General features: G+C 48.3%; 1 long non-coding RNA gene across 2 annotated transcripts in view; it reads left to right on the top strand.

Moving 5' to 3' along the window:
• The window catches only part of LOC138350201 (uncharacterized), a 76,310-nt gene that overhangs the window by 43,858 nt on the left and 9,239 nt on the right, over positions 1 to 23,213 (top strand). For both annotated transcript variants that reach the window (XR_011222011.1, XR_011222012.1), the window contains exon 3: positions 11,479 to 11,619. This is a non-coding gene — a long non-coding RNA (uncharacterized lncRNA). The remainder of the gene's footprint in view (positions 1 to 11,478; positions 11,620 to 23,213) is intronic.

The following is a 23,213-nucleotide window of genomic DNA, read 5'->3' on the forward strand; positions in this document are numbered from 1 at the left end:
GGTGGGTTTGTTCTGTCCAGCTGGTGGGTTTCTTCTGTCCAGCTGGTGGGTTTCTTCTGTCCAACTGGTGGGTTTCTTCTGTCCAACTGGTGGGTTTCTTCTGTCCAACTGGTGGGTTTCTTCTGTCCAACTGGTGGGTTTCTTCTGTCCAACTGGTGGGTTTCTTCTGTCCAACTGGTGGGTTTCTTCTGTCCAACTGGTGGGTGGGTTCTGTCCAGCTGGTGGGTTTGTTCTGTCCAGCTGGTGGGTTTGTTCTGTCCAACTGGTGGGTTTGTTCTGTCCAACTGGTGGGTTTGTTCTGTCCAACTGGTGGGTTTGTTCTGTCCAACTGGTGGGTTCTGTCCAACTGGTGGGTTTGTTCTGTCCAACTGGTGGGTTTGTTCTGTCCAACTGGTGGGTTTGTTCTGTCCAACTGGTGGGTTTGTTCTGTCCAACTGGTGGGTTTGTTCTGTCCAACTGGTGGGTTTGTTCTGTCCAACTGGTGGGTTTGTTCTGTCCAACTGGTGGGTTTGTTCTGTCCAACTGGTGGGTTTGTTCTGTCCAACTGGTGGGTTTCTTCTGTCCAGCTGGTGGGTTTCTTCTGTCCAGCTGGTGGGTTTCTTCTGTCCAGCTGGTGGGTTTCTTCTGTCCAGCTGGTGGGTTTCTTCTGTCCAGCTGGTGGGTTTGTTCTGTCCAGCTGGTGGGTTTGTTCTGTCCAACTGGTGGGTGGGTTCTGTCCAACTGGTGGGTGGGTTCTGTCCAACTGGTGGGTGGGTTCTGTCCAACTGGTGGGTGGGTTCTGTCCAACTGGTGGGTGGGTTCTGTCCAACTGGTGGGTGGGTTCTGTCCAACTGGTGGGTGGGTTCTGTCCAACTGGTGGGTTTGTTCTGTCCAACTGGTGGGTTTGTTCTGTCCAACTGGTGGGTTTGTTCTGTCCAACTGGTGGGTGGGTTCTGTCCAACTGGTGGGTGGGTTCTGTCCAACTGGTGGGTGGGTTCTGTCCAACTGGTGGGTGGGTTCTGTCCAACTGGTGGGTGGGTTCTGTCCAACTGGTGGGTGGGTTCTGTCCAACTGGTGGGTGGGTTCTGTCCAACTGGTGGGTGGGTTCTGTCCAACTGGTGGGTGGGTTCTGTCCAACTGGTGGGTGGGTTCTGTCCAACTGGTGGGTGGGTTCTGTCCAACTGGTGGGTGGGTTCTGTCCAACTGGTGGGTGGGTTCTGTCCAACTGGTGGGTTGGTTCTGTCCAACTGGTGGGTGGGTTCTGTCCAACTGGTGGGTGGGTTCTGTCCAACTGGTGGGTGGGTTCTGTCCAACTGGTGGGTGGGTGGGTTCCAGCGTCTCCTCATATAAAAAAAATAACACATAACTCATGCCAACAAATGCCCTTCGGGGCACCGTCATGAGGGCTAGGGGTTCCCCCAGGGAAACCTCAGAGACCCCAGGGGACCCCAGGGGACCCCAGGTGGCCAAAACTGCTTCAGACGAAATTGTGGGCCCTACAAAAAAAAAAAGGGGAGGGGGGGGGGTGGGAAGAGGTCAAAGGTCTAAACTACTAAAACCCAGAAATGGTCATCAAACGAGAGCGCCTGGTGCTTGAGGGGTAAGGACGAATAGTCCTGTCACTTGTTCTCATTTCCATCACCTTACACTTGCTGATGTTGAAGTCCAGAGACCAGTCTCCAACCAACACTGCAGCTTGTCTAGCTCATCTTGATCTTGGAGGATCTTGCAGTTTTCATCTGTCACAACTCTTCTCAATTATGCTGTGTGTGTGTGTGTGTGTGTGTGTGTGTGTGTGTGTGTGTGTGTGTGTGTGTGTGTGTGTGTGTGTGTGTCTTGTCTGCTCCTGGTTGTACTGCAGGTGGTTGGCCTGTGTCCCACCTGCGTTACAGACACCACCTTTGTGCCAGGCCGCTGAAGTGGATGCGTTACTGACTGAGCTCTCGGATATCTGTACTGTTAACCCCTTTTTGTTTTGTTATAGCTGGTTGTAAATACTCGGTGATGACCGGTATGTTGAGGTGTTCAGTTTCTTGGCGTTTCCTGGAGTTCCTCTGTAGTTTCAGCTCCATAGATCCCCCTCACATATGACCAGGGACCGAGAATATCATAGCTTCTTTGTTAACGATAATTTTGGAGGAGTAGTCCCACTGTGGTTGTTAAGTTGACACTGGCTGGCGGCTCTTAGTTTGAAGGGTGCGAGGTGATTGAAATTGAAATAAGTTTATTGAGGTAAAATACACTCAAAGGGATGAGGTAGCTCAAGCTATTCTCGCCCCGTTCAGTACATGGAGGATATATGAAGGTCTTGAAACCTTCCACTGACAGATCCGTGTCAGTGGCTGTAAGGTTTGGAAACATGCATAGTCAGGAAGGATATGCAGGAGAGAGAATTGGTGATTGCTAACAGGGACGACGACTTTCGGTCCGTCCTGGACCATTCTCAAGTCAACAATCGACTTGAGAATGGTCCAGGACGGACCGAAACGTCGTCGTCCCTTCACCTTCTAGTGTGTGGTCTGGTCATCATACTTCAGCCACGTTATGGTGACTCCTCGCCTGCATTGGTAACAGGGTTTTACCAGAGTGGAAGAGGTACCTTGAGGTTACCTTGAGGTGCTTCCGGGGCTTAGCGTCCCCGCGGCCCGGTCGTCGACCAGGCCTCCTAGCTGGTCAATATTATAGGTAGCTGGTCAGCTGGTCAATATTATACAACTGATATATAGCTACACTACACACAGAAATCACAATAGCGTGATGCATCAAATGAACCAATCCATCAAAGGGTGTATATATATATATATAGCTATCTTTAAATCTACCTGTCCTCGGGTCAGGCTGGTCAGTTGTAAAGTTCTGCGTATTCACAAGTGATATTTTCTCGCGTTAGGTAATATTTCATACTGGAGAGTGCTGAATAGTTAGGCCCTAACTTAGGTGGTTAGGTTCTGTTGGTCATTATTGCCATTTGGCAACCCGTCCTCGACTCAAGTCCATTACATCCAGCGGTCGACCCCACAGACGCATTCATAAATTTTAACATGCTGTTCATTCAAAACGGGAATTTTCTCAAGTATAAATTAATGTTACAAAATATTAGCATATTGTGCATATATAGGCATAGGTTAGGTTAGGTGTTTAGGTTCTGTTGGCGATTATTTGTATTTGTAGTACGTGGGTGAAGCATTTATAGCGTTGTGGTTCGAACAAAATTCGTCAGTGAAACACTTGTTCCGGATATATTCGAACGTCAGCAGTTGAGTCGTGTGTAAACCGCTTTTCATTCATAAACAGGGGGTTTGGCGGGTGCATGGAATCACTTTTGGATCTTTGTTTGGAGGACGGGCTGCATTTGGAGCACGTGGGTGAAGCATTTAGAGAGAAGTGGGGCTCGAACAGAGGTCGTGAGCTAAGCACTGCTCGAGCAGAAGACTCGCGTCATCAGCTGTGAGATGTGTGTAAAGTGTTTTTCATTCATAAACAGGTTAGGTTTGGCGGCTAAATTAAAGCGCATTTGGGTTTTATATTTATTTTTTTGTTCTGTGAGAACAGTTTGCTTTAAACACATGTTCGATAGATGTCTAGGGGGGGGGGGCGGGGATTAGGGAGGGTTGACCCTAGTTGTGTCGGGGGGGGGGGGCTACAGGTCTTATACTGGATCTACAAACCTACATCTTACGCTGATCACTACATTATTATTATGGTTGTGTCCTGAACATGTTCAAGACACGATTTGATAGCGAACATTTCAGTGTGATGTGTTGAAACACTGCCCAGTCACTCTTTGACAAGTGGAACAAGTGGGTGCGCAGAAAGTTGCTTCCGCGTGTGGAGAGAGAGAGAGAGAGAGAGAGAGAGAGAGAGAGAGAGAGAGAGGGGGGGGGGAAGATATTAGCACTTCAGGAGCGTTGGTGGGTATTTGCAAGTGGGTTAGGGGAAGGGGGGAAGAGGAGGGAGGGGGGAATTGGTCGTGAATCCTTGCCAAGTGGCCATTTGTCATCGCATGTTGACCCTCCGTATTGTCTAGTGTTCCTTCTGAGACCAGGAAATCCGAATTAATGAAACGGTCCTTTAAAAAAACACAGATGCCTTAAACAAATACCATTTCTTCCTTAAATGTCAACTCGCTTTTCCAAGAACATTAACCCTAATAACTGCACATATAGTATTGCCTATATATACATAAATACATACAAGTATATATATATATAGATATATCCCTTTGTTTCTCTTCACTAATTCGCACGCATTCTACATAAATACAAAGATAGAAGTGCATACAGAAATACAAACCTCTGCTTTTGAAGTTGTGTACAGAAAGCCAGACGTTCATCTGCGTGAGCTTCTACCTGTGGTGTGGCAGGTGGCCGGCCAGGCTTGTCTCAAGAGCCCCACCACTGTTAACACAACCCTGATGGCTGAGGGCAGAGGAGTCGCCTGGCGTGAGGGGCGGAGGGAGAGGGGAGAGTGGGAAGGGGAGAGTGGGAAGGGGAGAGTGGGAAGGGAGAGGGGAGAGTGGGAAGGGGAGGGAGAGTGGGAAGGGGAGAGGGGAGAGTGGGGGAGAGGGGAGAGTGGGAAGGGGAGAATATAGATGGTGAGGGGGGCAGACAGGCAGGATAGAATGGAGGATTGGAAAGTGGGAAGATAGATTAGCGTACATACACACACACACATACACACACACAACTAGCTGAGATCTGGCAACGCTAGACGAGAGAAGAAACAGAGAGGAGATATGATCACAGCACACAAAATACTGATTTCAATGGACGAAGATAGCGTATTCAAATTGATAGAAATGTAGGGCAACAGGACATAGGGGGTAGAAGCTAGAAACGCAAACGGGTTAGAAATGTAAGGAAAATGCTCGTACCCTGTACGAGTGGTCAATATGTGGAATATGTACTTTCTCTCCGAAAGAAAGCAGTGGTGGTGGAAGCCACCTCCGTCCACAACTTTAAGATCAGGTTCGACAAGGAATTCGAACGTCAGAAGAGTTGCTCTACAACGCAACAGGTACAACCAGGCCAGAAGACGGGGCACCAGGAGCTACACCTCGCGCTCCTGTAGTCACTGGCCGGTAAACACGCGATACAAAGTGTCGACCACGATACAAACACGCGATACAAAGTGTCGACCACGATACAAACACGCGATACAAAGTGTCGACCACGATACAAACACGCGATACAAAGTGTTGACCACGATACAAAGTGATGACCGCGATACAAAGTGTCGACCGCGATACAAAGTGTCGACCGCGATACAAAGTGTCGACCGCGATACAAAGTGTCGACCGCGATACAAAGTGTCGACCGCGATACAAAGTGTCGACCGCGATACAAAGTGATGACCGCGATACAAAGTGTCGACCGCGATACAAAGTGTCGACCGCGATACAAAGTGTCGACCGCGATACAAAGTGATGACCGCGATACAAAGTGTTGACCGCGATACAAAGTGTCGACCGCGATACAAAGCATCTTACACACAAGATTTTCCCAGTCCCAAGTCTGGTGGCGCAGTTGGCGGCGTCCGGGGCTCATCATCACAAACACAACTTGGTAAAGATCCATACGGTAATTTAGCATTAATATACCATCAGTCTCGTCAGTGTGATCTTCCACTGGAGCTCTCAGGGGGGACTCGAACCTGTGACCAACTATTGCCAGCCTCACCTCAGCTGCGTTGGAAATGTAGATGTTTATCTCTCAGAATGTTTGATAATATGTTTACTGTTTGTGATGTGTTTATATGTATGTATTAACACGATGTACTGAACGGGGTGAGAATAGCTTGAGCTACCTCATCCCTTTGTGTGTATTTTACCTCAATAAACTTATTTCAATTTCAATTTCTCAGCTGCACCACCCTGACTTGCTATAAGTTACACGAGCTGTGATTCGGCTGAAATCTTGAAACTGAAGACGTAAGACTTGGTTACTACACCTAAGCTTAAGGCATAAGTCTTCCCAGACTTTCTGTCGAATTGGTAAAAATCCCTCGTTGAAAATTTCTTAAACAGGTTTAGGGTGGTACAGTGGTAGAGGTCGCCGGTTGGGATTCAGGTGGTCGTGGGTTCGAGTCCCCCCAAAGAGCTCCATTGGATGTTCTCATTGATATATAACACCTTTGTGTGTTTTGTGTGTGTGTGCTTGCTTTTCTTTCTCATCAGTGTTGCAAGATCTTTCAACCTGCATTATTGTTCATCTTTTTGAGTTGCCACAGACACGCGAATAGGCTTATCCAGACCCCTGTTAGGCTTATCGGAGGGTCCCCTAAGGCCAACTAATGACCTTGCTTAGGATGGACCCCCCCCCCACTCTCCACCCTCCCACTCCCCCCTCCCCCTCTCCCCTACAGCAGTTGTCAAACTCCAGGGTACCTATTTACTGCTAGTTGAGCAGGGCCATGAGGTGAAAGGAAACGTGCCCAACATTCTCTGTCCCCACCCTGCAGGGATCGAAGCTGGGACCATCGGTTGCAAGCCGAGGACATAGACTACTATGCTACAGGTCCCATCATTATATTCCCTGCGAGGATGATATTGTACTCTGGAGAGACTGATCCACTTGTACCCCCTTCAACAGTTTCATTGACATAAAAGTCTAACTGCAAGAATAGCCGGACCAACCAGGTTGTAGTGGATATGCGGGCTTGCGGGCCGCTGCAAGCAACAGCCTGTTAGACCAAGTTATTACAAGATAAGCCTGGCCTCGGGCCGGGCTTGGAGTAGATCCACTCACGAAAGCCATTCCAGTTATTCACTCTTCTATTACTTTTCAAATACTGTACATTTAACAGTCTCCACGAGTCTTAATTTAAGAACTGGTGAGTGACGCTTCTAAATGTTACAAATCCTCGACCATCAAGTCCCTCGGCCCGGCCAGGAAGGGCCGACTGACTCGCCGGTCAATACTTCTCCTATTATTCATACTTTCATCTTGAATTTCCTGTAGGCTAGACGCCATTTTTAGTGACGTCACCGCGCGCCAAGTTCAAAAACGTCCGCGCCACTTGAAGTGACCAATGGCGGGAGAATGCCAAAGGTCAGCTGCGAGGGATTTATTAAGCTCAACCCCCATTTCGTTCACTTGTTTCAACGCAGATTTACCGAGAAGCGCTAAATCTCATCTTATAAACGCTAAGGCATCGAGTCTAGTGATCTTACACAATCTTAGGTCTTGGTGTAGCAATGTTTGCAGGTAGACAGACGGTCGTTTCTCAGAGCAAGAAGTAGAGAGAAGAACCGTAGGAATAAGAAAAGAAACGCGGAGACGAAACCCAGGAGAATTTCCCCTCGGTGGTGGCGGTGCGGCCCGCCGGGGTGAGTGAGGGGTGGGTGAGGGGTGTCTGGAGGGGTCAGGGGGTGAGGGGAGGAGGCGAGAGCTATCACCTCACATTTTTCCTAAGCAGTTACAAAACAACACAAGACCGCGGCTGCCACCTTTTCCTCCTCTTGTCCTCTTTTCCCCTCCTCTTCCCCCCCCCCTCCCCCTACACACTCTCCTCTTCTTTCTCCTTTATTTTTCTCTCTCCCTCCTTTCTTGTCTTCTACTTCCATTCGCATCTCTGCATGAAATGGATTGCAAGAAAGACTTGTTTGCTTTCCCCTAATGTGACCCACGAGTACTTACCTAGTGGCACTTCCCTATCATTATTTGTCGTATAGTGAGGTCTAGCTCCTTAGCTCCAGCCGTGTTGGGCCTTTTAATTAAAATTTCCTGCCGCTCGAATCCGACTTAACTCCATTTATAATTAACTTAATGCTCTTTTCTATATAAATCAAGCCCCTCGAACTTATGATAACTTAAGTTCCCCAATGCCATTTACTCTTAACGTTTTAAAGGTTCTCCCAGGAGTCCCAGGACAAAGGCTTTGGTGAAGGCAACATAGAGAAAGTCGCAATCTATTCTGCTGGCAACTGTTTGAAATATATTGGAAGAGCATAACTGGCCGACCCCTCACAGTGTTCAAGAGAGAACTGGATAAGCACCTCCAAAGGATACCTGATCAACCAGGCTGTGACTCATATGTCAGGCTGCGAGCAGCCGCGTCCAACAGCCTGGTTGATCAGTCCGGCAACCATTAGGCCTGGTCGACGACCGGGCCGCGGGGACGCTAAGCCCCGGAAGCACCTCAAGGTAACCTCAAGGTAAGAGGATTAGAGTAAACTTGTTAAACACGGGACCTCGGTAGAACAGTACTCACCTAATTGTGCTTGCGGGGGTTGAGCTTTGGCTCTTTGGTCCCGCCTCAAGAGTGTTCATTACTCTGTTCATCAACAGTGAAACTTGAGACAGTTAAGCAAGTCCCAGCTGTGTCTGGGTACAAGTGACCGGATGAACAACCCAGCGGGTTTTCTTCCTATTGGGGAGTGTTGTACATTCTGCTATGGCGGTGTGTCCACTCACAGGATGGGTGGCGCTGGCTAGTAAACTCGCCCCTCGGGGCAAAATTAAAAAAAATTAAATAGTTCATTACTCTGCTTTTCAAGATGTGAGCGAAATGACTTTTGCGAGTATGGATTCAAACGTTTCCAACTATTGACGTATAACAAATTAGAACATTGAAATTGAAATTGAAATAAGTTTATCGAGGTAAAATACACACAAAGGGATGAGGTAGCTCAAGCTATTCTCACCCCGTTCAGTACAACGTGTTAATACATACATATAAACACATCACAAACAGTAAACATATTACCAAACATTCTGAGAGATAAACATATACATTTCCTAATTAGAACATAATTCGACGCAAGTGATCTAGTCCTCCCTTTATTAAACATCGTTAAATATGTCCCTCTTTTGACACGTTCAAACTCCGGCACTCTGCTCGACTCTTAAGAGATTCATATCCAAGACAAAGAGCTCGTAATAAGATTGCTCTTCACATTTCTTCAGCTTCCTGTCAAATACTTTCTTTCTGTTCCATATACTTTTATTTCTTTAATATGTTGTTGTTAAAGATTCGCTACCTGGAACAAAAAGTTCCAAGTAGCACGGGCTATGGTGAGCCCGTAGTTCTCTCTTCTTCTTTAATAACTTCCTGCCCGGTAACCGCTAAAATAGTCGCGTTGTGTTTTTCACCTCCTGTTATGTTCGCCATTCTTGGTCTGTGATAAATAATCCCGGGTGAAATATTGCAGGGCGCGAGGTGCTGCCTTATAAATGGCCTGCATGTGTTCCACTTGGCAGCGCTATCGCCCACCAATGTCTCACACAATTATCTTATCTCCTATAATGGTCTCGCCCCGGACGGATTGTCATGTGCGTACGTACACACACACACACACACACACACACACACACACACACACACACACACACACACACACACACACACACACGCACACACACGCACGCACACGCACGCGCACGCACACGCACACGCACACGCACACGCACACGCACACGCACACGCACACACACACACACACACGCACGCACACACACGCGCACACACACACACACACACACACACATGAGACTGCTGTTCAAGCTCGAGAGGCAGGCGGGGGTGGGGGGAAAGGTCCTAGCATAGATAAGGAACTACCTAACAGGAAGGAGCCAAAGAGTTACGGTAAGGGGCGAGAAGTCGGACTGGCGAACAGTAACAAGTGGAGTACCACAAGGATCGGTGCTGGGACCAATTCTATTTCTTGTATATGTTAACGACATGTTTACAGGCGTAGAGTCCTACATGTCGATGTTTGCGGATGATGCAAAGTTGATGAGAAGAGTTGACAGATGAGGATTGCAGGATCCTCCAAGAGGACCTGAACAGATTGCAGAGATGGTCAGAGAAATGGCTACTAGAATTCAACACGAGCAAATGTAAAGTTATGGAAATGGGACTAGGAGATAGGAGACCAAAGGGACAGTACACAATGACGGGGAACAGCCTACCTGTAACGACGCGTGAAAGAGACCTGGTAGTGGACGTAACACCTAATCTATCTCCTGAGGCACATATTAATAGGATAACGACAGCAGCGTACTCTACACTGGCAAAAGTTAGAACATCATTCAGAAACCTAAGTAAGGAGGCATTTAGGGCGCTTTACACTGCCTACGTAAGGCCAGTCTTAGAGTATGCCGCCTCATCATGGAGTCCCCATCTGAAGAAGCATATAATAAAACTGGAAAAGGTTCAGAGGTTTGCAACGAGACTCGTCCCAGAGCTACGAGGGATGGGGTATGAGGAGCGCCTGAGGGAACTGTGCCTTACGACACTAGAAAGAAGAAGGGAGAGGGGGGACATGATAGGAACGTATAAGATACTTAGAGGGATTGACAGAGTGGACATAGACGAAATGTTCACACGGAATAGTAACAGAAAGAGAGGACATGGATGGAAGCTTGAAACTCAGATGAGTCACAGAGATGTTAGGAAGTTTTCTTTTAGCGTGAGAGTAGTGGGGAAATGGAATGCACTTCAGGAACAGGTTGTGGAAGCAAATACTATTCATAATTTTAAAACCAGGTATGATAGGGAAATGGGACAGGAGTCATTGCTGTAAACAACCGATGCTCGAAAGGCGGGATCCAAGAGTCAATGCTCGATCCTGCAGACACAACTAGGTGAGTACAACTAGGTGAGTACACACACACACACACCACACACACACACACACACACAAAAGTTGGAGCAACAGGCAGGAGTAAAAGGTAAGGTGCTCTAGTGGATAAGGGAGTATCTAAGCAACAGGAAACAGCGAGTAACTGTGAGGGGGGAAGACATCAGAGTGTCGATATGTCACCAGCGGAGTCCCACAGGGCTCTGTACTTGCTCCCACCCCTGTTTCCGATATATGTAAACAATCTTCCAGAGGGTATAGACTCGTTTCTCTCGTTATTTGCTGATTATGCAAGAATTATGAGAAGAATCAAGACAGATGAAGATAGAGACTACAGGACGACCTGGACAAACTAGAGGAATGGTCTAGAAAATGGCTACTAAAGTTCAACTCAGAAAAGTGTAATGAAATTAGGCGAAGGGAGTAGGAGGCTGAACCCAAGGTACCATCTGGGAGGTGAAATCCTGCAAGAATCAAACAGAGAGAAAGATCTGGGGGTTGATATCACACCAAACCTGTCCCCAGAGGCCCACATCAAAAGGATATCATCAGTGGCATATGCAAGACTGGCCAACATAAAACTGCCTTTAGAAACTTGTGTAAGGAATCGTTCAGGACCTTGCTTATCCTGGCCCACTTCAAAGTGCTATATAGTCGTAATGGGTTGGCACTTATTGATAGTTCCCCCTTACCTTACGAGTTCCATAGCACTAAGAGAGAATTGTCAGTACAAATAATAATATTGAGTTACGAAGTTTCAAAGCTCGTAAACTGCTTAGTAAAAAAAAAAACAGACTTAAGTCGCCATGATTGAAGAAAGATGTACAGGTTTTGTAAGTAAACACGAAGATGTTTTTTTGATGAACCCCCCTTCCTCTGATTCACTGACTTTGTATTTCTGATCTTCTTCCCCCCAGGACAGCCGCCTTCAGCGCCGGTGTCAGCCGCCTTCAGCGCCGGTGTCAGCCGCCTTCAGCGCCGGTGTCAGCCGCCTTCAGCGCCGGTGTCAGCCGCACAACTCCTCCTCCTCATCACTCCAGCAAATTCCAACAAATCTGGTAGGTTGATCTCACTCTTTGTAAGCACTTTGTTGGCCCCAATTAGTTTACAACATTTAGAAATCTCGACAATCGTTCTTTTGAAAACGTCGACGGTACTTCCTGCTCCTTTTGACCATGTCGTAGCTCAGTCGATTAAGGCAGCGTCTGGGATGCTCTCGGACGACGCAGGTTCGAATCCTCGTCACGGCCCTTGTGGATTTGTTCATCACAGGAGAGATCACCTCCCCTTTTCCAGATTACTCCCCACCCCCCCTCTGCTTCCAACCTAGATGATGAATCGACGCTTTGACTCGAAGCAAAGCACAAAGTCTTAAGCCAGAGTACACTGGTAGTTCTCCCACACTACTCCCCCCCCCCACCCTGGCACCCCTGTAAGTGTGTGTTGTTGAGGGTGGGGGCTGGCTCCCATTATGTTAGAGGGGAGGGGGGGGAAGTCCTATAGATAACTGGGTCTCCACTTCTTCCGACAGAAGAAGGGTAGAGAGTGGGTATATGAGGGTGGAGGGGTATAGCAACGGTTACGGGGCTATTCATGCCCGTGCCACATTTTTTGGGGTGGCATAGTCTTCATCAGTCAATCGATCGCGTAAATTGTAATTGACTTCTTGATTGCACTCGACTCCCTAAGGTATAACTGTGACCTTGTGATTGTGTCTGAAGTTAGGCAAAGATTATATTGCCTAACCACACACACACACACACACACACACACACATATATATATATATATATATATATATATATATATATATATATATATATATATATATATATATATATATATAATATATATATAATATAATATAATATATATGATGGTGCCAGTCTCCTCTTAAACCCACCCCATACTGGTCTGTGAATGCATGATAGAACTGAGTTAGCCAAATGTGCTCTTGAAAATGTGGGGAGGAGGGGTCATTACCATCTTCGATTGCCTTCGAGCAGCCTGAAGGGCAGTAATGTACCTGGAGCCGCCACAAAATCACACACCAGAGAGAGTGACATTCACACCAGTTACTCCATCTATCATCATACTATCATTGGTGCAAATTACTTCCCAGTAGTAGTGGTGGTGGTGTTGAGGGAGGGTTACCTTACCCTTGAGATGATTTCGGGGCTTAGCGTCCCCGCGGCCCGGTCCTCGACCAGGGTGACTATAATCACGTTTTAGATTGATTAGATGAAGAGGTGACGCCTGGCTTCCACATGGCTCGTTGGTATTAGGGAGTTACACGAGCGAGACAGCTTTCTGCCAGCTGGAGAATGAGTAATCATACCACCTGGTCGACCAGCTGGAGAATGAGTAATCATACCACCTGGTCGACCAGCTGGAGAAGTGTGTGAGGACTAAACCACCTCCACGGTTTAGTCTACAAGGACCAAAACCACTCTGAACTCGTGAGGGACAGGTTGTTAGGTCTGGGGGCGAACTACTGACGTTCCCCAGGATGCAGCCCCCCCCCCCCCACAACAACACGGGCTCACCATAGCCCGTGCTACTTGGAACTTGTTCCGAGTAGCTGAATCTATAACAACAACAACAACAAGCCCATTAACTCCTGGGGTACCTATTTGCTGATAGGTGAACAGGAAAGAGGTGAGAGGGGGAAATTCTCCCAACAATTATACACACCTGCCCCGGGATTCCAACCCGGAATTCCCCTCGATGCGAGTCAAGAACGAGCCCGACTGAACCTCTTGGATTGTTTTAGTGTGCAGGGAGTAAGCCAGCACCCTCCAGGGTGAGGTGGTGGGTGCCACCTCCCCCCAACCTCACCCTTCCTAGAGGACGCTGCCTAGCCGCGGTTTGGCTAGGCGTGCGCCGCCACCTCTCCCTGGCTAGGCATGTCCCCTGTCTCACCCGGGGGGGGGGGTGTCCGTCCGTCTCTCGCACACAGGATGAAGAACGTGAACCTCCCCCAGGACCACCTCTGTCCTGGGGAAGATGAAAGTTTGAACAAGAACAGTTTGTTCAGTGGACAAACTGAACCACAAACGGTACCACCGGTGGTTCAGCATGAACACAATCTAAATCTTAAGAACTTGGTACAATAAACCAAGAACAACGATCAAAAATGGAGACAATACCTATCACTATTCGAAAGAAAAAAATAAACTATATACACAGGGGTCTTTTTCCCCCTAAAGACCACAAGTATTATTTTTTTCTTCAATTTCGAACCCAAATTGAAAATCTTAATAAAATTAGCAAATTGTCTACATTACAAATTTACTCAGGTGCAATTTTTACCTGCGTTAAACTCGAGAGTCATTGACATTGGTCACGTGAAGTTTTAGATTAAATAAAATTGGTCGTGTATTTATTAAACTGAATAATATTAATATACAAGTGTAAAATATCTCTCTTTTATTTAAGGGAATTAGGCTTTGTTAGGCTATCGGGGGTAAAGGATGACAGGTGTAGAGGACCTCAGCAGGTGTAGAGGACCTCAGCAGGTGTAGAGGACCTCAGCAGGTGTAGAAGGACCTCAACACCACCACAATTCACCCATCCAATAACCGGCGAGTAATACACAAAATCAACACACAATATTAGAAGTAAAAAAACCCGTGTATAATTGTAACGCGCCTGGCCGTGAGAGCTTGCAGTACGGTCGACGTTCACGTATAATAACCCTCAGACTATCGTCCTTGTCCCCCCACCTGCCTGTGCCGGCTCGCTTCTCCTCTGTTTGTTTACCTTTGACAGCTGACTCGTTGACAGACGCCGCCATTGTTGTTACACACACATTTTTGACCTCCTGTCTATTGCATCCTGTTTTTGTTTTTTTAAACGCTCGTGTATCAAGAAAACTCATCTATCATAGCACTTTTGTTGAGGAATTAGATACAAGTACTTAAGAGGAGGATTGCCGAGAGTAACCTATGCTGTCACTATGGCGGTGTGTCCACTCACAGGATGGGTGGCGCTGCCCAATACTGTCACTATGGCGGTGTGTCCACTCACAGGATGAGTGGCGCTGCCCAATACTGTCACTATGGCGGTGTGTCCACTCACAGGATGAGTGGCGCTGCCCAATACTGTCACTATGGCGGTGTGTCCACTCACAGGATGAGTGGCGCTGCCCAATACTGTCACTATGGCGGTGTGTCCACTCACAGGATGAGTGGCGCTGCCCAATACTGTCACTATGGCGGTGTGTCCACTCACAGGATGAGTGGCGCTGCCCAATACTGTCACTATGGCGGTGTGTCCACTCACAGGATGAGTGGCGCTGCCCAATACTGTCACTATGGCGGTGTGTCCACTCACAGGATGAGTGGCGCTGCCCAATACTGTCACTATGGCGGTGTGTCCACTCACAGGATGAGTGGCGCTGCCCAATACTGTCACTATGGCGGTGTGTCCACTCACAGGATGAGTGGCGCTGCCCAATACTGTCACTATGGCGGTGTGTCCACTCACAGGATGAGTGGCGCTGCCCAATACTGTCACTATGGCGGTGTGTCCACTCACAGGATGAGTGGCGCTGCCCAATACTGTCACTATGGCGGTGTGTCCACTCACAGGATGAGTGGCGCTGCCCAATACTGTCACTATGGCGGTGTGTCCACTCACAGGATGAGTGGCGCTGCCCAATACTGTCACTATGGCGGTGTGTCCACTCACAGGATGAGTGGCGCTGCCCAATACTGTCACTATGGCGGTGTGTCCACTCACAGGATGAGTGGCGCTGCCCAATACTGTCACTATGGCGGTGTGTCCACTCACAGGATGAGTGGCGCTGCCCAATACTGTCACTATGGCGGTGTGTCCACTCACAGGATGGGTGGCGCTGCCCAATACTGTCACTATGGCGGTGTGTCCACTCACAGGATGGGTGGCGCTGCCCAATACTGTCACTATGGCGGTGTGTCCACTCACAGGATGAGTGGCGCTGCCCAATACTGTCACTATGGCGGTGTGTCCACTCACAGGATGAGTGGCGCTGCCCAATACTGTCACTATGGCGGTGTGTCCACTCACAGGATGAGTGGCGCTGCCCAATACTGTCACTATGGCGGTGTGTCCACTCACAGGATGAGTGGCGCTGCCCAATACTGTCACTATGGCGGTGTGTCCACTCACAGGATGAGTGGCGCTGCCCAATACTGTCACTATGGCGGTGTGTCCACTCACAGGATGAGTGGCGCTGCCCAATACTGTCACTATGGTGGTGTGTCCACTCACAGGATGAGTAACGCTGCCCAATACTGTCACTATGGCGGTGTGTCCACTCACAGGATGAGTGGCGCTGCCCAATACTGTCACTATGGCGGTGTGTCCACTCACAGGATGAGTGCCGCTGCCCAATACTGTCACTATGGCGGTGTGTCCACTCACAGGATGAGTGCCGCTGCCCAATACTGTCACTATGGCGGTGTGTCCACTCACAGGATGGGTGGCGCTGCCCAATACTGTCACTATGGTGGTGTGTCCACTCACAGGATGACTGTCGCTGCCCAATACTGTCACTATGGCGGTGTGTCCACTCACAGGATGACTGTCGCTGCCCAATACTGTCACTATGGCGGTGTGTCCACTCACAGGATGAGTGACGCTGCCCAATACTGTCACTATGGCGGTGTGTCCACTCACAGGATGAGTGCCGCTGCCCAATACTGTCACTATGGCGGTGTGTCCACTCACAGGATGAGTGACGCTGCCCAATACTGTTACTATGGCGGTGTGTCCACACACAGGATGAGTGACGCTGCCCAATACTGTCACTATGGCGGTGTGTCCACTCACAGGATGAGCGGCGCTGCCCAATTCTATCACTATGGCCGTGTGTCCACTCACAGGATGAGTGACGCTGACCAATACTGTCACTATAGCGGTGTGTTCACTCACAGGATGACTGGCGCTGCCCAATACTGTCACTATGGCGGTGTGTCCACTCACAGGATGAGTGACGCTGCCCAATACTGTCACTATGGCGGTGTGTCCACTCACAGGATAAGTGGCGCCGCCCAACAAACACCCTCCGGAATTAAACTTAAGAGGGAACCAAGAAGGAACATTACGCCAGTTTAAGAAATAATATTGAAGGAACAAAACTTGAAGTACCGTAGGGGTGAGAGAGGGGGTGCCGGGGGGGGGGGAGGAGTGAGACACCCCCAGGTCACACCAGAGGTCACAGGAAACACCAGTGGTTGACCTCACCACTACGTCGTGGTGTAGCATAAGTATGCTACACTCTCGTGTGGTGATTCAGAATGACTGAAACTAGGCGAGTACACACACACACACACACACATACGAGGGATGGGATATGAAGAGCGGCTGAAGGAACTGAACCTTACGACACTAGAGAAAAGAAGGGAGAGAGGAGATATGATAGGGACATATAAAATACTCAGGGGAATTGACAAAGTGGAAATAGATGAAATGTTCACACGTAATAATAACAGAACGAGGGGACATGGCTGGAAACTGGAAACTCAGATGAGTCACAGAGATGTTAGGAAGTTTTCTTTTAGCGTGAGAGTAGTAGAAAAATGGAATGCACTTGGGGAACAGGTTGTGGAAGCAAATACTATTCATACTTTTAAAACTAGGTATGATAGGGAAATGGGACAGGAGTCATTGCTGTAAACAACCGATAGCTAGAAAGGCGGGATCCAAGAGTCAATGCTCGATCCTGCAAGCACATATAGGTGAGTACATATAGGTGAGTACACACATGAGGGCAGGTACACACAGGTGACCACAAGTGACTGTGCTTACACTCCAGGATCATCATTGTCTCGACCTTCCAATCCTCGCTCGACCCTACTGAGAATTCACCAGCAGATTAATTGATTCATTTTGGGCCTCTCTCAACCTTGGACCTCAGTCGATAGAATCTGTGTTTTTTTTTTCAGGGGGCCTCGACCTCCCCCCCCCCCCCCCTTGGTAAACTCCCAGATGAGGGGAGACTGGGGAGTTACCAGTTGTCTTGCATGGTAAACACGCGTCTGGCATAGTCTGCTTGATCAGATTCCTTTACTGAAGCCTGGAGAGAGAGAGAGAGAGAGAGAGAGAGAGAGAGAGAGAGAGAGAGAGAGAGAGAGAGAGAGAGAGAGAGAGAGAGAGAAGCTTCACTCAACTGTCCTCTGGGTCAAAGTACCTCCTCCTCCTTCCCTCACATGAAAGAGTCAATCTTAAGCACACAGCCCGACCTGCTAAGATTCCCCAGCGTCAAGAAAACGGCCAATTTAAAGTGCCCTTATCCTAACCTACCAGAGGTCCCAAAACAGAAAACGGGACAATACGTCACTTTCCCCAGCCGCTTTCATTTACTAATACGACAATTGTTTGGCCTTGGGGTAACGCATACGGGCGAAAAGTGACGTTCTTTGTAGGAGAACAGGTTGAAGCATAACACTGAAGAACAAGAGCGACCGCCTAAGAGTCTGTGCAAGAGTGGTAGAGAGCAGACAAGAGTCGCGAGGTAACATTATAAGAGAAACACCTTTACGAACACAAGACTATATTTGTCGACATCGACCCGCCTGCGAACGCTTCCTCATCTATGAGATCCACTTTGTGAGTAGCGCTAATGAGGGGAGAGGAATGAGTGACGGGGAAGGGGGAGAGGGGGGGGGAGGGGGGATGAGGTACTAACCTATCGGTGATTATTGAGATCTAACACTTTATGCTTCAGCGACTAGCCTTGTTACACCCGTTACGTTATAATGTAACTGTTCGGGGGGGGGGGGGGGAGCCGGTAAATAAGGGAGCCGGTCGGCCGAGCGGACAGCACGCGGGACTTGTGATCCTGTGGTCCTGGGTTCGATCCCAGGTGCCGGCGAGAAACATTGGGCAGAGTTTTTTTCACCCTATGCCCCCTGTTACCTAGCAGTAAAGTAGGTAGCTGGGTGTTAGTCAGCTGTCACGGGCTGCTTCCTGGGGGTGGAGGCCTGGTCGAGGACCGGGCCGCGGGGACACTAAAAGCCCCGAAATCATCTCAAGATAACCTCAAGAAGAAGGAGGTGGCTTCCACAACCTCCTCTTGTGTGTTCCACTTGTGGACCGACAAGGCAACAAGAACTTCCCTACATTTCTTAGATTCGTTTGCGTCTCCAGTTCCACTTGATTGTTACTAGCCGGAGGCGTCTAGTTTATTGTGCACCCCATACTCATCCTGTGAGCGGTAGCGCAAAAAAAGGATTACAGAGGGCACAAACGGTCTCTCCACCTATGTCCTCACGTCCTACTTTCTCGAACTTTACAAGAGGCTGGCCTTGTTAATCTTGCCTGTTCCCCCTCGGCATTTTTTAAGCAAGTTCTCCTCCCCCCCCTACATAAGGGGGGGAGGGAATGCTAGGGGAATAGGTAAGGTGATAGAAGATTGATTGATTGATAAAGATGAAGTCACCCAAGAGGTGGGCACGGGAGACATCTCCCGTCACGCAGGGTGCAGTCACGCCTCTACAGATCTCCCGTATCATCTATTGATACTGGTAATGGCTCAAATGGGCCACCACTTACGGGTTATTCATGCCCGTGCCACCTTTTGGGTGGCATAATCTTCATCAATCATCAATCAATCAAGAGGTGGCACGGGTATGAATAGCCCGTAAGAAGGTGATAGAAGGGTCAAATTTGAGGTGAGTGAGTGAGCGAGCGAGTGATGGGGAAACAGGAGGATTGACTGGGATGCTCTCGGACGCAGGTTCGAATCCTCGTCACGGCCCTTGTGGATTTGTTGAGGTGGATTGACATACACGTTGTGTACACGTTCCTCGACCAAGACCTTGTGTAGGCTGCCCTTCAGTTAGCAACGAGCTGCCTGTTGATCCTCTTTAGATCTAACATAGTGTAGGAAAATCTCTTAAGTTTTTTTCCTTTTGTTTAGCTGTGGAAATAAGCAAGAGGCATTGCGTCACTCTCCACCACCTCCTGCCCACTATACTTTTTATATCCTACGAGCTATACCCTCTCTACTTTCTATACTACGAGCTTATACACTGGTTGCTATCACCTACCAGTGATAGCAGGTAGCAAGCTATCTCCGAAGTATCGGGGGGAGAGAGAGAGATCCACATTGACTTAAAAAGTTCCTTTCAAGAATCAAGGAGCTCCATAAATTAACCTTCCTCGGTGCATCGAAGGAAGTCTCCAAATTAAGCTCTCCAAATGCACCAGAGCTCTCTACAGAGTTTGAAACACCCCTTCAGTGCATCAAAGGCTCTCAACAAGCCATGAGCTCTATTAACAAACCGCTTCATTCCCACACACACACATCTTAACAAACCACTCGACAATTAACAAACCCCCCTCCCCCCCTACCCCCCCTCTTCCCCCCACCCCCCCCCTCTTCCCTTACACATCGTTTATTTGCGTTGCTGTCTCCGATATTATTCCCAAGATCCTTTCTTCATGCTGTTAATTGCGCCTTCCTCCTCTGTAAACGCCTCTTCCCTCTTCTCCTCCTTCTCCTCCTCCTTCAACACCTTCTTAGTCCTGTCCTATTTTTTGTTCTCTCTCTCTCGCTTTTACCAGCCTCTTTACGGGGAGTTTGTGGTCGTCTTTTATTTCTTGTTTATAGTTAATCTTGTTGGTTTTTTATTATTTCTCTGTCTGTCTGTCTGTCTGTCTGTCTGTCTGTCTGTCTGTCTCTGTCTCTCTGTCTCTCTCTCTCTCTGTCTCTCTCTCTCTCTGTCTCTCTCTTTTGTTTTCTCTCTCTCTCTGTCTCTCTCTCTCTCTGTCTCTCTCTTTTGTTTTCTCTCTCTCTCTCTCTTTATCCGAGCGTTGCTATTTTCCCTTATGCCGCTGCTTGCTTCCTGTTCTTATCGTTCCCCACCTTTCCTCTATCCGTTCTTCTCCTATCCTACACGTTAATTACCATTCTTCCTTCGTTCTCTTTAATCATTCGTGTTATGTCCTCTCTAGTTCCCACTGATCATTCTTCCAATTCTCTCATTGCCGTACTTCTTATCATGACATTTTTCTTCTTATCTATCTCATTCTTCTTCCTTGTCGTCCCTCCTTCGTGACGTGGTGATGGGGGTCCCTCGATTGTTTCAAGCGTGGGTTAGACATGTATATGTCTAACCCACGTATGTTCATTCGCATATAGTCCTGGGGACCATTCAGGCTTGTTCGCACGCGCATGTATATATATATGTGAGTGGGTTATAACTAGGTGGTTATAAATAGGAGCTGCCTCGCATGGGGCCAATAGGCCTTCTGCAGTTACCTTCATGGTTCCCTATTCCTCATCTTTCTCACTAACCATTTTCGTTCCTCTCTCTATTTTTGCCATTCGTCCTGTTCCCCATCACCTCCCCCCCCCGACCCCCCTTTCTCTGTTAACAACCCTTCCAGCGCCTTAATCTCTTCACCCCCTCCTTACCTCTCCCCTCCGGGTTCCCATTTTCTTTCAGCCGAGGCTGTAAACATTTCTACAACCTCTTGAGATAATTGGAGAGAGATACCCAACGTAGACTAATTGTCTTCTCGTTACTCTAGCTGTTCGCTGGTAAGTTTTTTTTTTGTAACTGTTGTTCACGTTATATGAACTCGAGGGGCTGTACAGTGTGTTCAGCCCTTCATAGTTAGCTAAACGAACTATGGAAGGGGTGGGGGTGATTAGTTCCTGAGCTGAGCCCATTATTTGCCTTTGTAACTACCACCGCCCAAGGGAACGGGTATAGGGTGTATAATAAATGAATGAATGAATGAAATGAGCTGTAATAAGATGTGTATATGACTTGAGGATAAAGCTTCTGTGCCCAATCACTCCCTTCCCACATGCTCGACACCTTCCCGGATTCTTTGACCAAGGGGGGAGGGAGGGTGGGCTGGGGTAAGGGGGAATGGTTAAGGGGGAGGGAGGGAGGGGGGGGGTTAAGATGAATGGTGGGCGGTAGGAAAGTGGAATGTAGGGTATGGTTAGGGGAATGGAGGGGGGGGGGAGGAGGTAAGTGGTTCAGTCACTCCGGTTGTGAAGTGGTGGTAGTACTTTTTTCCTGGGATTAAAGGGGGGATGGAGAGCCACAGATGAAGGGGTATAGAAATGGGGAAATAAAGTTATTATTATTAATGTCTTTTATTAACACAAAATTAATTACAATTTTGCCTAATCTGAGGATTTCAATTAAGTCTTTATTAAAGTGAGGATAATGCTGGTATTCACTGTCACTCAGGACAGAGGGTCATACACAAGACAATAGGTCTAAACTGTATATACTGCACATGCACAAGCTGTTCTACCAGTGCCTAATTGCACAGAGCCATCAGTAAAGGCGTAGGATTCAGTCGGTTTGAGATTTTGAAGATGACTGTCAATAGCTTCTAATGTTATACATCTCATAGTTTCATTGTTATACATTTATATATATATATATATAGGGGGGTACCACCACTGGTGTAATTATAGGGACCCACAGCCTCAGAGAAGGGAACACAGAGCACTCAGGGAAAAACTTGACATTTAACTCTGAATACGAAAGAGTGTTCACTTCTCCTACCACCCCCTTTTTTTTTATTATGATGTACACTTTATTATGCAAGGTTATACAGTTACATATCTGATTTTATACAAAAAATGAACATTAAGAGGACACAAGAAAAAGTTCGCTTCCTAGAGGCTGTAGATTTCCTCGAACTCCTCCGACGCCGGGCAGGAACCGAGGATGCAGCGGGCATTTCCCCTCTGGATCGCGACACTGAGGCGCTGAAAGAGAAAACTTGCTGCTCTAGGGTCTCTTGTGGTGTCAATGAGCTTGGAACCAAGATCCTTAAGAAACCTTCTTGCACTCTCACCCCATGGGCCTAGGGTCTCAGACCCTATTGGAACGAAATTGTACCTTTGATCTAATTGCCTGTACTTGACTGACTTTTGTTTTTCTCTGTGTGTCGCTGCGGCTCCTGCCGTGCCGGCAGAGAGGGTGATGTATGTCGTTGCCAGGGTGGATACGCAAGTATAGTCCCATGCTAACTGCCTGCCACCCTTCCACGGACGCAGTGTGATTCCGTCTGGTCGGCCGGCAAAGCTAACAGAGTCACGGTTCAGTAGGTTGCGGGGCTCTCTCTCCGCTGGACACTGAGCAGAGGCAAGGCTTCTTTTAATGATGTCGTTGACTTCGTCGTGTCTAGTGTGCCAACCACCCGATTTTCCACAGTGCAGGCCATGCAATCCATATTCGTCAGCATCTGCCTCGCCGCAAATACACCTGTGAACAGTGTGGATAGGGGCAGCAAGGCGGAGAGCGACTGCAATACGGAGCTCCTGCGGATCAAGACGTGTGCCTGTCGCAGACATAGGGACTGCCAGAAGGAAGTCCCCTGCATGGGGAGCCTGCACAGCTGTGAGGCGTGCACGATCACTGGGGGTTGTTGCTGCCTCCAGCAAAGCTGTGGCTTCTTTGTCTACAATGGGGCTGTCCCAACTGGATTGTTTCTTGGCTTTCGGCATGGCTGGTCTGAGTGCTGGGTCTGTCATGGCACCCCATTTCGTGTCACATTCCGTGTAGTGGGGGTCCTGTATCCCCGCTACATCACTCAGGGTGTCAGGTAGAATTTCCTTAACCAGGTCATCTGATGCTGAGGAGGAAGACAGGAAGGCTGGGACTGCAATTTGGGTGGCGGTGCGGACACC

Source organism: Procambarus clarkii, chromosome 5, assembly GCF_040958095.1.
Source record: "Procambarus clarkii isolate CNS0578487 chromosome 5, FALCON_Pclarkii_2.0, whole genome shotgun sequence".
Taxonomy (NCBI): domain Eukaryota; kingdom Metazoa; phylum Arthropoda; class Malacostraca; order Decapoda; family Cambaridae; genus Procambarus; species Procambarus clarkii.